At 46.1% G+C, this 12,172-nt stretch overlaps 1 protein-coding gene across 5 annotated transcripts in view; it reads right to left on the reverse strand.

The window, feature by feature from the left end:
* LOC120900798 (protein madd-4) overlaps nucleotides 1-7,874 on the reverse strand; it is a 123,115-nt gene extending 115,241 nt beyond the window's left edge. For all 5 annotated transcript variants that reach the window (XM_040308269.1, XM_040308268.1, XM_040308267.1 and 2 more), the window contains exons 1-2: nucleotides 7,752-7,874; nucleotides 5,943-7,098 (exon numbers count right to left, since the gene is read on the reverse strand). The gene's annotated coding sequence lies outside the window, so the exon portion shown is untranslated. The remainder of the gene's footprint in view (nucleotides 1-5,942; nucleotides 7,099-7,751) is intronic.
* Between the last annotated feature and the right edge of the window lie 4,298 nt (nucleotides 7,875-12,172).

The raw sequence follows: 12,172 nt of genomic DNA on the forward strand, positions 1-12,172 counted from the left end.
GAGTGGTTGATCAAGTGCACCAAAATGCATCCCAGCGTAAATCATTGTCCGTTCGCGCGCCAGTGATGACGCTGCCGATGCAATCATTGCAGCTTCAGCTGCAGGTCAAACGTGAGATGGAAATCGCCGATTGAACGATGCAGTTGTTCGGCCCATTATTCGTGAATGATTTTCGCACGCGAATGGACCGTGATTTGTGTTTTGCGTGGTTGAGCAGTGGTTTTTTGTAGGTGGTCTAGGGCTATCATCACCCAACAGTGGATGGATGGACTTCATTCGACGGGATTCGTTCGTGTCAGAACAAGCCAAGGGCCGAAAAGCAAACATGACCGGGACGCAATACATCCGGCTTCATCAGATAGCCATTGACCGAGAGGATGGCAACAACCGGAAGGATCGCTTTCGGGTGGAACAAATTTGGTCAAACACTATCCTTTGCCTATGCGGCGCGTTTCAAGTGGGAAAGATTCGGAATCTATTCCATATCCAATCAAATGTGGGACTTTGTTTTTAGAGTGATAGTCTTCTGGTCTAATCATCTCTCTTTCTCTTTAAACTTGTACTATTAATTTCTGCTCTGACTTTTAAGAACAATGCTTAAAGTGTAATGCAGTATCCAATTGGAACATTCTGTTTTCTTTCTTTTCAATTTCCAATTGCATTGTAATATTACATTTACTAATGTGAATTTATGAAATCTTCTAGTAAATACACCTTTTCTATCCTCCGATACTCGTTATCAACCAGACCAACATGAAAATGACCCCCAATACAATTGCAATCCCTTTAAAGCAAACACTTCAATCGGACACATTTGCACCCCAAAAACATTCACCTCGTAACGCGAAATCGGCTGGTCGAAACATGCTAAATGTATTTCACCCTCCACCAAACCACCAATCGAACAAATCGGAATCCGACTCCGAATCCGAAAAAGCAATCAGCCATTACTGCAAAAGGAAGCAATATTGTAGTCTTTTGCCTTACGCTCCCGTTCCCATTTACATTACCGATTTACGATTGCCATCGCCTCACCACACACACACACCACTTCCTGTTTCGATCGAAATGGAAGGAACAACTGTCGAAACAGGAACAACAAAAAGTGCGCCCCACTCGCCTCAACTCCTCCGACACTCCCATTCTTCCGCCTGCTGGCAAACTTTATTCGTGCCAATTAACTTGCGACTATAAATTTACTTAAGCCCCCCGTCATCCCCCTCCCAACGGGTTGTCACGGGATGGACAGGAGGAAAGGATGTTACATCGTCGTCGGGATTCGATTTCAAATCCGTACCCAATCCGGGTGAACGTCTGCCCGGATCCTGCCGGGAAAGGTAGACTAACCGCAGCCACGATCCGCAGTGGTACACCCGACCTGACTACGCTCACGGCGGAGCCTTTAGCCATTTCAGACAGAACGAAATCAAAACACCGTCTGCCGTACCTTTTCACAATCGCCCACGGACTCCGGCTGCTTCCCAGCCAACCCAGGCACATGATGAGCGCGCAAATATTGATTTTCCGCATGTCATAAACGTGTACTTTTGGACTTCCGACATCCGATTTCGGTGCGCTAGAAAGTGTTTTTCCAAGGTATCGTATCAACCCACGACCCAGCACAGGTTGGTTTGTCGATACGTGTGTCTGCGAATGTTTGGGGTACGCGGTCTTCCAGATTTTGCCAGCACGCGGCAAGCCTCCACAATCGCTGTGCGGAGCAGAGTTCGGTTTCGCTGCATCGTACCGCTCGCAAATCGCAAACTACAGACGCCCGTTAGCGCGAATCGGCAGCACCAGCAAGCAAGCCAAGGATCTCCGTTTGTTTGGGCGGTTGGTAAGTGAAGTTACGGTTTAGTGGAATACTCCCGCTAAAAGGTACCAAAGCTCAGCTGATAATTTACGACCGAGCGTTGCGCCGGTGGGATGGCGCTTGTTTTACTTTGCCCCAGAGGCAGCGGCGAAGGGGATAGTCTGGCCGGTTGGGTGTAGTAATTCGATCGTTATTTTGAAATTTAAACGGGATTACAAGAGAAGACTGTTTGGAAGGATTGCGCCCACCCACAAATTGGCCACCGGTTGGTACGCTCAATAAATTCCAAATCACGGTAGATACAAGCATGAAACGCCGTGCTTGAAATCGTTAGCTTGGATGTACTGTGAAAGTCAAACGAAAGTGAAGACCCATGTTAGGTGGAAAGCGTTTCTCCTGAACGCTACCGTTCACTGAAAAGTTACCTAAAATCAATCACAATAAAGAGCTTTCATTTAATTTTGACCACCTCCAGCGAAACCGTTTAATTAAAATTAAACGCAAATAATATCCGGGCCCTCCCTCCAACGCCATTAGAAGAATGATTTCAACCGTTTAATAATGAAGTTCGCCCGCGATGTTCAATTCAACAGTCTCGAAAATTCCATTTCTCCAAGCTGACGTTAAAACTCCCGTCCGGGTATTTAATCGCCCATGCCAACAGCCCGACCAGCTTCTCCCAACAACAAAAAGCGAATTAAACGTCCGTTCAGCGGTTTGGACTGCCAAATTCTTTCTCTCGTCTGGCCATTCCATTCGTTTCCATCTCCCAACAACCAAACCGTACCAGCTGCCCACTACAACAAAGGTGAGAATTCAATTTTCAACCCGCAGGACGCTTGCTCCCTCCCAGCCCATCCCTTCCTCGGTTGGCTTGGATCGTGTTCACCCCAGGCTCGTTGTTTTCCAGCTCAACCGCGGCCAACAACGCTTTTGGCCATTTAATAAACGATCTAATAAACTACCACCCGGGCCCAAAAGTCCAAAAACACAGCCACACACCACTCTAAGCAGAAACAAAGCGTTTGCTAATAGTGCTTGCCCGCTTTCCAGTTCGCCCCCCAGCAGCTTTGCTAGCAGGATGCCTTACTAAGGATTGCGATCTACCGGTTTCGGTACGGAGCAACTTTTCGCTTCACCCGTTTACCGCAACGAACACAGTTGCAGCTGACCTCTGCTAAGCCCTGGGAGCAGTGTGCAGTGTGCGAGTGAGTCGTCCAGAGAATTGTTTTGGACCAGTGCGCGGATGTCGAACTGCTCGTGAGGCCATAACTCACTAGCGCCTTTCGCCTCATTTTCAACTGGCCACCAACCACCACCAATCTTAACTCTCGCCTAAGCTGCAAGAAGCAGCACGGGAAGAGCGAAGAAAGTGTACCATCCGTGTCTAGTTGGCGCTAAAAGGCGCCCGAACACAGCACACAACCCTCTACCTGCGCTCTAAGTGCGCTGGTCTAGTGCTACAAAATAAATGATGCGAAAGTCGAGGGCCCTCGAGCGCTGCCTGGAAGGCTGGCCACAACGGCCCGAGACTCTGGCTGCTCAATTATTTAGATGCAATGAATTTAAATGTAATTGCCCCATCACAGTTTCCAAGTGTGTACAATAATGAACTGATAAATGGGCTTCCAGACCGCCGGCCGTGGAGGTTGCTGTTGTCTAAATGCGCCACGATCGTACGCTTTGTTGACCGGTACGGTGGAACGGTGCGGATGATTGCATCTTATCGACCCGTTGATTTATCGGCTCAAGAGTCTCGCAGTCTTGCTCTGCTTTCGATCGAAGCTTTCATTTTTTACGATTGTTTAATGATGCTGAAAAAGAGCCCAGAACGTTGGTAGCTTAGTTGCTTTCTGGGTTGAATGGAGCCTTAGAAAATTAACCCTTTTTGACAAGATTTACAGGCCAGAACAGAATCTCGCGTCTTTGTTGCTCTTTGTCAGAGATAGTTGATAGACCTTATAGTTGTGAAAGTGTACAAACATCCTCAGCTGAATTGTAGCGATCTTTCATTCTGCTTCCAACGATATGAACCTTTCTCTTAATGTTTGTTAACCCCTCGTAATGCCTCGCACAATAAAACAAACTTTTCCTACCATTTGCAGGCCCATACCGATGCCTGAAACATCAACACAAAAAAACTCTTGGGCTAGGAGCAAATTTACGTTTCATACTAGACTCGATTACCCTAACCGCTTTCATCTCACCGCTCCATACGATATCAAACTTTTCGTTACCCTTGTTTCCACGATCTCAGCGACGGCACGTGGCACTTTCCGCTCATTTTATCACCATCCTTTCTCCCTTTGACTCACTCTCGCATTCAAACAAAAGATCATACAAAAAACACACACACCAACTCAAGCATGGTGGATTACCGTGAAGGCTTGAGAACGCGAATGTTTTTAAATTGGGAAACAAAAACTTTGTCCCACAATCTCGCAGTTTTCCGACTGCACCGACGGAAGATTGGAGCGAACCGTTCCAATGCGGCGGTCTGTTTGCGTACCGTGCAAAGTGCTACAAATTTTCCGGACATTCGGCCACTCTACCACCGCTTCCTCGTGCCTTTGCTATCTCTGTTGGCCGGTAATATCAATTACCGAGTAATAAATTTGAGTCGCACATTAGTGCCAAACTGGGTTGCGGTGGACTCGCGCCGAGGACTTTTACCGGTGTACGTGAAGCCGAAAAATTCAATTGCTGCAGTTCCACCGCTCTCGGAACTCCCGGTGGAGTGTGGAGCTCCGGAGAAAGGAGAAAAAAACACATTGCAAGCGCGAGAGGACGTTATTTTTTCCTCGGAGCTTCTGAACTATTGTCTGGCTGATGCTGGTACCTTTAGTGATTCGTAAATGGAAGAGTTCCTCCCAAAGGAACCTATGTACACACGCTGTACCACAGAAAACCTTTGAGAATCACCAAAAAAACAGACGAAAAACACACGAACATAGAATAGATTATCAATTTCTTTTGCAAAGCTCCACCAACCCAAAACTTGCCATTGCCACAAAGCGAAGCCAAATACCGTTGTTCCGATGGGACTCCCATTCTCGAGGGGCGTTCGAAATGAAGTGAAAACATCACTTTTGTTTCAAGTGCCGAAAGGCAGGAACAGCGGACACATGGGAAGGGGACGGTGCCACTTCATCGGCAAACTATGCTCCTTGGGGAACTCTCGGCCCAGCAAGTGTTTTTGGCGCCGTGTTGCGACCAGAGGTCCCACGGACGACCGGCCGAAGCAGATGTCCTTCATCGACAGTTCGTTGTCCGTGCCGTGGCTGGGGAATAAGCGCACGCTTCGACAACACTTGTCGACAGAGGGAGATTTGGTCGGGGTTGGGTTATTTCTTGGGCCGTTAATTGAAGCGAGTCTTCACGTCCGACCGAGCCGCGCGCGCGATCGGTACTCGGCCACCAGAAGCCAAGTGGTCGACCAAATTCCCATTTCATTTGAGTACATCTCTCAATGTCCCATTAGAGGGCGATAGTGAAGGGGATAGTATTGCGAAAAAGGGTTCTACTGTACGACGCAATGAAGTCATTCGGTGGGAGCTGGGGCGAAGCTGTTACGTGGTTCATATGATATTGCTTCGACATCGTTCGAGAGCTGTTGCAGTGGCAGGATTCTTTTATTGTTGCGATATTGCAGACTCTGCCACCACTTAATGACTTAAGCTGCGCTTCACACCTCGATCCCCTGGGAAGATGCTGCAAGTGGTATAATCTTTGGATCCAAATGGCGTTGACGTTGGTTATGATAACAGTTCTGCGAACTCAAACGAGCCAAAGGACTTTCTCGTTCTGCTCAGAATGTTAGTGCTCAATAGAAGGTTTTCGGTATCTAATTGCTGTATCTTAACAATTCGGTTGCACCTAGTAACAGGTTTATGTTGTATTGTAACAAAGTAAAACCTACAATAACAGTAAAATTATTTCCTTCATTAGTTAAATAAAGATGATCCCATTTTAATTTCATAAACGACAAAAGACATTAATTGAATGGCGCGTAAAATGCTCATCTTACATAATTCCTAACAATCCGCCAGCCAGACAAAGCGTCCTTCGTTTCTCCACCACAAAAGCGCCATGTAACCATTCGTTACCATATTTTATGCATCCTACTTACACAATCATTATAGAGGCCTTGGTAGCCTGCGCGGTGTTTGCTTTAATCCCAAGCGACGAAAATCAGATCCAGCAACGGCGTTTTCCTCTGCACGGATGGACACCACGAAACACCACGAAGAAACACTCTCACTCACACACACACACACTTAGGACACACTCACACTGGTACACCCAAACGCAAGGATGTAAATGGGAAAAGAATCACTACTGAGCCAAGTGGCCGAGTAACCGAGGAACCGTTAAACCACCAACCCGACAAGCTTCGCGCTCGAGGAGTGCGAAAAAAAGGGAAGAGATTTATTATCCTTTGCTGCCGTTGGTGCTGCTACACTGCCGTTGCTGCTGCTGCTGCTTTTGCTACACTTTCCGACTGATGAAAGAATAATATTTTCAAGTAATCCTTTTCTTTTCGGTTGCCTTTGCTGCTGAACGCTTCTCGGTTTTGTAATTGTTTCGTTTTTTTTTTTGCTATCGTTTTCGTACTGTGTTTTATTATGATTTCTTTTGCTGAATATTCTTTTGTCGCTTTATCACTTTATCCGCTTCTTTTAGGCAATGGCTTTTCACTTGCTTGTGTTTTATGTTTTTCTTTTTGCTTTAATTTACTCCAGCAACTTACACTTGGCTTTAATACAACGCGTCAAGATTATTTTATGCGCAACTTAAGCGTTTCAATCAAAGGAACGTGATGGACACTTTTCACTTTTTCTGCACAAACATTCACTTTAAACCAACACAAATCAGGAAAAATCACAACTTTATCGCTTCCAAATTTTCTTCCACCGTCAACAGACTTGAAGCACGGCCACCCGAACAAACTCACTAATTAAATTAGTGCGCTACGCAACGCATCCCCGCAACGGTCACTGACGCACACATGCACACGACAAACTCTCAGCCGAATCGCTACTAGGCGACCGGGAAATTCATTCAAATTACCTGCGACGCCCGCCTGCTTGCGCCAGATTATCCTGTTAATGACGAGCTTTGCTCGCTAGTATCGATCAAACGGATCAGCGCACCGCGAGTCGCTTGCAAATTTCGCCAACGCTTAGCCTGTCAGCCTATGACACACTGGCACTCACTTAAACTCCACCGTTTTTTCGCACTTCGCACTGACGCTAAGGTCACTAGTTTCGACTACGATAGGGAACCTGAAAGGTGAAATAGAGGAAAGAGCTACTTAAGAGAATTGGACAGCAAAAGGGCGCAAAGCCATTCCGAAAGGACATTAGACACTTGGTTATTTTATGGTCACTGGCCACGCAAAGGCTTATGGAAATTGGTGCTGCTTCGTTTTGGACGGGAACCGGGCAAAAGTCATGGCTTCATTTCATTTCAAACGCATTATCCTTTACGAGACACTCGATTATTCTGTTTTGCTGTAATGCGCCATACTGGCGAGGGTATCTTCCTTGAATGATGAACGTCCAGCAAGATTTATGCGCGCAGGCACTGCAATCGAACCGTACCACTTGGAATAGAGTTTAATAATGCATAAGTTAGCCCATTTGCTTCGTTTCACGTGGTCGGTGGTTTGATTGCTTCTTTCGAGGGGCTCGACCCGTTGCACAATCACTGCAAGTCGATTGACCGGTTTGTATCTGATTCGGGGAAGATTCACACACAAACCACAACCGCCCCATTAAGTGAACCGATGCACGTTCTTAGTGAACTTAATTGATTGCCTTCTTCATCCATTATTCGATCACAATCACAGATTAGCAACGGTAATGTGCGCTACTGTCAAATTCACTGGCGCACATACCACACTCACACACAGAGACTCATATGCACATGCACCCACCTTAGCTATGCACACATACACGTTCACACGCACGTGAACAGAGCTGGTCTGCTGTGACACACGGCTGCTGGCCAAATCCCGATACCGATGGCACGAAGTCCCGCGTACGAATGGCGCGTACCGTCCCGAGCATTGGGGCCGAAAGTCCTCGAAAGCTTCAGCCCACTCGGTTCGGCTCGTCGGTACAGAACGGTGCCCGAACTGCCCCCGAATGCCCGACCGTTCCAATGTGACAACCGTTGCTGCCAGGCCAGGCGGGAGAGCGGACGGCAGGTTTGTTTGACCGGATCGTATGTTGCATAAACGCAGCATCGATGGTCCGAGAGCATGCGGAGAGCGTGACAACATGCCTACCACGCTCTCCAAATCACGGGGAGAGTGGGATAGAGAGAAAGAGAGAGCATAGAACTGAGCGCAGCATAGAATTTTATGCTGTGCGATGAGCGGAGAACAGCATAAATGTGAGTTGTGTTTTGTGCAAGAGATTTGAGCTACTTTTATGCAATTGGTAGGGGAACAGGCGGAGAAAATGAGTTACCAAAGTGAGTTCTTCTCTTTGGAGATGTGTTTGAATACAGAACTATACTAACAGAACCTTTATTACTTAAAGAGAAATTAAAAACATAACAGTTAAATGTCGACTAAGCATAGATTAATCTGGGATCATGCAAGATTTAACAATCTCAGCGAGTTTTTTCCGGCCTTATTTGGTAATAATTTAGCTCACTCTAAAATACTCAAAGGCAAAGATACAAAAATAAAACAAAATATTGCCTCGCTTTCTCTTCCAGTTCGCTCGTGCACGTAATTATCCTAACTAAGCCTGCACCGAAATGCATAAAACTCTTCTGCCGGCATAATAAAATGCATTCTAATTTGTCAACCTGCCACGATTATGAGCCCATCCCGCCCCGAAGCACCTCACACCAGTATTTACGTTCGTCAAAACAAATCGACTAACAAGCAGCATCGGCATCATAAATTCATCAAACTCACCAGGCACCATGTGTTGTTACCCTTTGCCCGCTCAAGCGTTCCTTTGCTCATTGAAAATGGCACATAAACAATCGGCACGATAATGATGTCGGATGATTTTAACGCGCTCCCGGTGTGCTTGCACGATAAATTGTTACGATCTGCACCGGTTCAGACAGAGGGGGCGTACGGGGCCTTATGCCTTCTGTCGCGATCTGGGTGTGATTAGCTTTGTGCTCCCTTAAGCCGATTGAGGGATCGAGAGGATCTAATATCATATGCTCCAATAAGTGTAGCTGCCCTATCCGCGCTTCATGGGTGAAGGGTGAAGACCCTTCTGCTCGATCAGTGCAACAAATGCATAATCACTAACCGTGCGGCAGGCGTGAGATTGAAATTTATCACCCCGTTACGTTGCTGCACCGGTGCCCTCGTCGTACGAAATTAAACAGTATGAGAAGAGAAGCCCTTCTGTCACTGAAAGCGTCATCGAATCGTCAGCGAAGCCGAGCTCACGCACCGCATCTCGTCAAAAGACACACCAATAATTTCCACAAACCTTTTTTGGAGTGCACTAGCACGAAGATCTGGGTGCAAAGAATGGAGGTCACTAGGGATAATTTATCACATTCATTAATTACCCTCAATACTTCGAACGGCCAATGTGCCAATGTGCCAACAAGCATTCATGGGGAAGGTTGTGATGTTTTTTGGTCAGCCAACCAGTCGAGTATTTTCAACGCAATTTTCCATTGCATTGAAACGCACCAGAGGGGGACATATTTCACGCACATTGGCTAATTAATCCAAACATACGCACGTGGTTGGCGCTGGAAAATAACAACACTGCTGAAAATTGGAAAATTGTAGCAGTCCATTCGAATGTTCAGGGATAAAACTATTGAATGTTTCAATGTCTATAAGATTTATATAAAACTTCATTATTCACATGATTTGATGGTGAGAGAGACGAAATTTTTTTATCAAAAATATACTTGTCACATGTGCTGTAAGCATTTATATAAGACCATCGCAAGCATGATTTTACCAGCACTTTTACTACTGCAGATAACTGCAGTCACTTTAACAACCAACACACAACAATAACCGAAATCCTTTTAACCGTATTGTTCATAAATAAAATCCTTCATATTTTAATGGTTTGTTGCAAGTAGCCACTTTACCTAAAATACTGCCCGACACGCTCCACACTGCTGATGCAGCAACATCTTCCCATACGGGTTGTGGTGTGTGTGTGTATGTGTTGCAGTGTGCTATTCGACGAGATGCATAAAATTTAATATTCCTACCTAATGAAACCGCGGTAATGAGATTGCATCGTGTCACCAGCGTTGGCTGGAAGCGCATGGGAACGCTTCAATAGAGAGAGACAATCCTTAAGTGTGCCCGTAGCGCTGAGTGTGTAAAACCTACTCTCATTAATTGGAATTCTGTGTGATGTGTAATAATTGCACACACACACACACTTAAAGTGAAACATATGTTGATTAGTTTTTTTGTGCCATCACGAAATTAATTTGCGGTTTATTGAGCAAAATGGTGTTGAATTTCATAAAATTGTTGATAAACGATTGCTGTTTCTGTTTTGCGCAATACTCGCAATAACCAATTAAAATATTTTACAAAACACTGAACATAAAAGTTTCACTGCAAGTAAACTAACTTCTCGTTCTGGTAACAAAATGCCATTCTCAAATTTCGACCCAACAGAACGACTCTCTTACACATACAGAAGCGGCAGAGCGAAGCTTCTTGTAAGGATTTAAAATCAATAAAAAAGTGGTTGTAGCAAAATTAATGGCGACCATTTAAATAGCTCCCTCCATCGCCACCATTCACCACTTCATCTCCCTCCTTCCCGAACCATCCTCTCTCATTGCTTGTGGTGTGGGTAAGCGAGAAAAAATCCCTCACCCTTCCGTTTTGTGCTGCATCTTTCGCGTGCATCCTCCACAGGTAGGCGTGCACATTCGCTTGGCGCTTGGCAGCATAACTAGAGCACGACTTGTGCGCCACGACTCCTCCCCACCCCAGCACAAGCGCGGGCAACGCTGCAGCCATGGGAACTTTTCGACGGATGGAAAGTTAATTTTTATTACACTCATAAATAATGGTGCAATCAGTTTGCACACGAAAGAGAACTTCACCTACGTACAACCCGACTCACGGGGCGACCATTACACCCAGCTTGTCTCGGCGCGCGAGAGTGCAAGCCAAGGCAGCCCTGTCAGATGACAGTGTCAGCCGGGGGAAGGCGGGCCCGGGAAGGTGCCCGTTGGCGGCTGGGACGGAGGCTGCAAATGATTGTGGTTCGGCAAGTTTGGCTAAGTGATACTTTGAATGAAGTTTACTTTGCGCGCTCTCGAGAAGCTGCTGCGCAAGAAGTTTTTAAATCATCTGCATGCTATCCCCGGTTGAAAGGTTTTGATGAAAGATTTATGTTGCGCGCTGTGTTGTCGTTGAATTTTACGCAAACGTATTCAAACTCGTTTTTTTTTTCAAATATTTTGTACTCCATTTTGTTCTTTCACTTTGTAACAATTCTTCTTGCCTTTATTCTTCCTTTGCATCATCGAACCATCTTGTAAGTAAATGATTGAATTTCCTTCCAACAATGACATCTCCCCCCACAGCCCGACGGCGAAAAACTTTCTCACCCACACACACATGCACACACCTGAACCGAATCGAGATGAAACCGTACGCGAAAACTTGGACCGAAAGTTAACGAGCAGCAAACAATAATTGGCTGTTCCGCGAAGATACATTTATTTCACCACCCTTTTGTCAAAATCGCATGCACTTCCCGCTTGCTTGCTGGGAGGACCTTTTCCCACCTCCCGATTTTTTACACCTCCACACACACACACGGCACTTTCCAGCAAAACCCCATCTGTCCCGACACTTCCTGTGTGTTTCCCGTCAAGACAAACATGTTTTAAACTTTCACCAAAACTTCTTTTTCAGCAGCCTTTGCCCGCCCAACCGCAGGGCGCGCAGCGTCGGCTGCAAGGGTTCCGTTTTTCCCGATAACAATTCACTTGCCCTGCCTGTGCGCTGTTTGTTTTCTTCGCCACCGTGCTGCTTGCGGGCAAAACGTTTGCAAACTTTCGAAATTATTCTCTTTAACGACGCTTACCAATTGGAGCAACTGAGTGGGAAATATATTTTACACTAACACGTCTTGGGAAGGGTGGATACAGGCATACACACATACTCTTCTCGAACATTGTTTGTAGCAGTTTCACCTCAGATAAATTGGCCCTGTTAAAGGATACTTTATAGGGAATTTTATTTTCACCCTCGGCTTGCGGCGGCGGCGGAATACGATCGACGAATAGTGAAAATTGCTCTTTGTGAACAAACAAACGGGAGGAAAAGCAGAATAGATGGGAAAAGGGTTTCCGGGGGGGTTTTCCTTCGCG

This window comes from Anopheles arabiensis, chromosome 3, assembly GCF_016920715.1.
Source record: "Anopheles arabiensis isolate DONGOLA chromosome 3, AaraD3, whole genome shotgun sequence".
NCBI classification, from domain to species: Eukaryota; Metazoa; Arthropoda; class Insecta; order Diptera; family Culicidae; genus Anopheles; species Anopheles arabiensis.